We start from the raw sequence: 3,663 nt of genomic DNA, 5'->3' as shown, positions 1-3,663 counted from the left end.
CCCCCCCCCCCCCCCCCCGTGCTCTCTCTCTCCAATTAAAAGAAAAAAAAGTCTATTTGCTTTCATATGGTTGTTGTGAGAAATAGCGTTTATAAAAACAAAACTGTGTGTTAAAAATGCTTAGCACAATGCCTGACATGTAATGGTTCAATAACCATTAGCTGCTATTTTTTCCCCCAAGCTGCCAAATTAATGAGATTCTATAACAGGAAATTATATTTCACGAAAGCCTTCATAAATCTTTACTTGGACAATCTCTATTTCTAACCCAGTACTATTGTTCCAGGAACACTTAGTACATTTAAAACAGAAAAATATACTGATATACTACCTCCCCTGTATATTTGGAGTAATTATCTTCCAAGGCCCAGGAATCTTTTTCCAACATCTCCAAGAATGTTAATTCCTGAAAAAAGATATTTTCTTTTAAATTACATTGCACAATGATCAATGCCTTTTGCAATAACATCTTTAATACAGCTTACATATCCTCATTTATATATTCAATAATCACAACAGTTCATTATGTGAACAGCAGTGAAAAGGTTTAATCACTGGATATGAAGTTATTGGAGGAAGCGAAGATAATCAAATGATCAAACTGAGACTTTCTATGTCACCAGTAAAGTAACAACAAAAAGTATGTAAAAGTTATAACCAAATATAAAGATATGTAAATACAACTCAAAAAAAGTACAAATTTATGAAGGATTGCATATTTCCCTATCCAGAAGTACACTAAGAATACCTAAGGCAGTGACCCCTCGTGGTTCCCATAAAGTGAGCTTTTCATTTAATCAGTCTACACCATTAAAGTAAATCTGTTTTGCAGCATAGTTTTCAGTAACTCATTTATAATTAATAATTACCAGATGCCTTCAGAATAATGTAAGAACCACAGTTTCATCTTTCCTAGGACAGCCACAATATCTGGAATCCAATTAAGTAGAAAGAAACCGTGACGCTGAACTGGCAGCAGGGGTACTTTCAACAGTAACTTAAGAAAACCTGGGGCTCCCTCCCCAGCTCTACCCACCTGCCCTCAGGGCTCAAAGGTTATACTATTTAGCAGGCCGTTATAACTCAGAGCTCCACTTCCTATCTGTATTGTCTAGTAGCCACCCGACTTGTTCTTCTAATATACCCTTATGGCAGTCTCCACTGAAGTTACCTTTAAGGGGATGGAAGGAGGGCATAGGAGTACTTACCCAGGGACCATCACTATTTTAGAGATAATCAAATTGCATTGATTTTGAGTAGTGAATGCTTCCCCCCCCCGCATAATCACTGATTCTTTCAGATGCACGATTTTTCTGAACATGAGGTATTTTTCAGGAATACGTATGATGTTATAGAAGAAACATACATTATCTATTTGTGTGCCAGAGACTGTAAAGACAAATTCACCTTAGACATTGTCTCTACACTCAAGGAGCATCCTCTAGCAGGTTCCCTACAAACCCCAAGTCCTTAAAAATCGGGGCGACCACCACAATGAAGTACCACTTCACACTCACAAGAACATGGAGAAAATGGAACCCTCATCCACTGCTAGTGGGAATGTAAAATGGTCCAACCAATTTGGAAAAACAGTTTGGCATTTCCTCAAGAGTTTAAATGTAAGTTAGCATATGACCCAGCAATTCCACCCTGAGGTATATACTCAAAAGAAATGAAAACATATGTCCACACACAAGCTTGCACACTAATGTTCACAGAATTATCCATAATAACCCCCCACAATGGAAACAACCCAAATGTTTAACTCATGAATTAATAAAATCATGGCAGTATATCCATGCACTGGAACATCTTTTAGCAACAACAAAAAAATGAAGTACTGATACATGCTACAACATGGATGCACCTTAAAAACTTTCTAAGTGAAAGAAACCACTCACAAAGGACCATACATTAGTTTCTGATTCCATTCATATGAGACCTCCAGTATAGGCAAATCTACACCAAAAAACTTAGTGGTTTTCAAGAACTGAGGGTAGGGAAGATATAGGGAGTGACTGTTAATGAATGAGAATGGGTTTTCTTTTTGGGGGGTGGGGGAGGGTGATTATAAAAATGTTCTAAAACTGATTGTGGTGATGGTAGCCCAATTCATGAATATACTAAAACCCACTTAATTGTACACTTTATATAGGTTAATTGTATGGTAGATCAGTAAAACTGTTACCCAAAAAACCAAAGCAACAACTTTTTTTCCTTAAAGATAAAAGAAAACTGTTGCTTATCTCTACTTAGCCTTATTTGGGTCTTAATTGGTTGAGTACTAGAGAAGTTTCTCATAGTCTAACAAACTGAAGATGAATTAAAATCCAGGTCCTACCCTGTGCACATCTAACAGCCAAGCAAGCACATCCCCCATGGATCAATTTTCCCCAAATTCAGAACTATCCTTAGGCCATGTGACTTTAACATATACAAAGGCTCTGTTAATTTCGTTCAAACAAGATATAAGCATATTAGAATGGAAAAAGTAGATGTGAATAAGTAATACCTTTTTGGCTGGAATCTGGACTAAGTAAACAAAAAGGGGAAAAAGAAGCAATCTGGCTGGGAAATGTTGTAATCACTCTTGCCTGCTGGAGAAGGAAATGAAAAAATTGAATAAAAAGTACAAACATTTTTCTGTTTCCTTAATGGGCCTCTAATGTTTAGCAGAAGAGAAAGAAGCGACTTAATATGCTAAGCATCTCTTCAAAGATACAAAATAAACTACACCCCATTTTGGCCCCAATTTGTTTCTTCATGAATACTGGAATCTCACACCGTAAACATATACAAGACAACGTTCTAATGCCTTCTCACTCTTTAAAAGTTATCCAGGATGCACCACATCCCAACCAAAACCATTTCATTTTCCCTTCCCTCCCTCCTCGTACTGCTACTGACGAGTCCCCAATATGCAAGTGCTGCCGCCAAAAGCCCCAAGGACCTTACCTTACTGCCTTCTTAATCCCCCAGTGACAAAGGATCTTGTCGAAGAAGGTTCGTTGAATTAAAAGCCGACGTATCCTCATATTCACTCTCATTTAAGCTCGTCCGGGATCATTTGTTTCAGGCCAACCACACCAACAGTTCCTATATTATCTTCACATCAAGGAACTACCAAATAAAACGCAAGGAAATGATGTGTCTTTCAGTAAATAATTTATTTGGGGGTCCAATTTTTAATCAATATTTCTACGGCACCACGTTTATCCCTTTTCTTCCCATCTCTTCCTCCAGCCATTTCCTCCAGTCACTTTCTGAGTTCGCACAGGAGACCTATCCGCATGCCCCTGCATTAGCCTCAGTTTTGCTCTTGCCTCTTCGCTTCGCATTCTCAAGCTCGGCCTCACAAGAACCCCGATGGCATCGGATGTAACCAGATGGGGTTGAAACAGGATTAAAACCAGGCCTTAAACAACTAAACCCGCTAACCACCCTCGAACAGAAAGGGAGGAGCCGTCAACTGCTCGTCTTAATGCCCCTGGCTTTTCCGATTGGCTGCGGCGGCGCAACGTGGCCTGTGATTGGTCACGGCGTCAAGTGCAGCGCCCACGAAGAGGAAGGGTAGGAGTCTTACGCCTTAAGAGCCCGCCTTTTCCGACAAATAAAGGTCGTAGCCGCCGAGTCCACGGGCGGAGCTAAATTTATCCCGATTAA

General features: G+C 39.5%; 1 long non-coding RNA gene across 2 annotated transcripts in view; it reads right to left on the bottom strand.

Annotated features, from left to right (window-relative positions):
- Positions 1–3,096, bottom strand: part of LOC103665365 — a 6,770-nt gene extending 3,674 nt beyond the window's left edge. For both annotated transcript variants that reach the window (XR_005833469.1, XR_569277.2), the window contains exons 1-3: positions 2,956–3,096; positions 2,513–2,597; positions 332–406 (exon numbers count right to left, since the gene is read on the bottom strand). This is a non-coding gene — a long non-coding RNA (uncharacterized LOC103665365). The remainder of the gene's footprint in view (positions 1–331; positions 407–2,512; positions 2,598–2,955) is intronic.
- Positions 3,097–3,663: the final 567 nt, after the last annotated feature.

This window comes from Ursus maritimus, unplaced genomic scaffold, assembly GCF_017311325.1.
Source record: "Ursus maritimus isolate PB19 unplaced genomic scaffold, ASM1731132v1 scaffold_8, whole genome shotgun sequence".
In the NCBI taxonomy this organism is placed as follows: domain Eukaryota; kingdom Metazoa; phylum Chordata; class Mammalia; order Carnivora; family Ursidae; genus Ursus; species Ursus maritimus.
The sequence above is the reverse complement of the archived record's forward strand: the minus strand, read 5'-3'. Positions and strand labels throughout refer to the sequence as shown.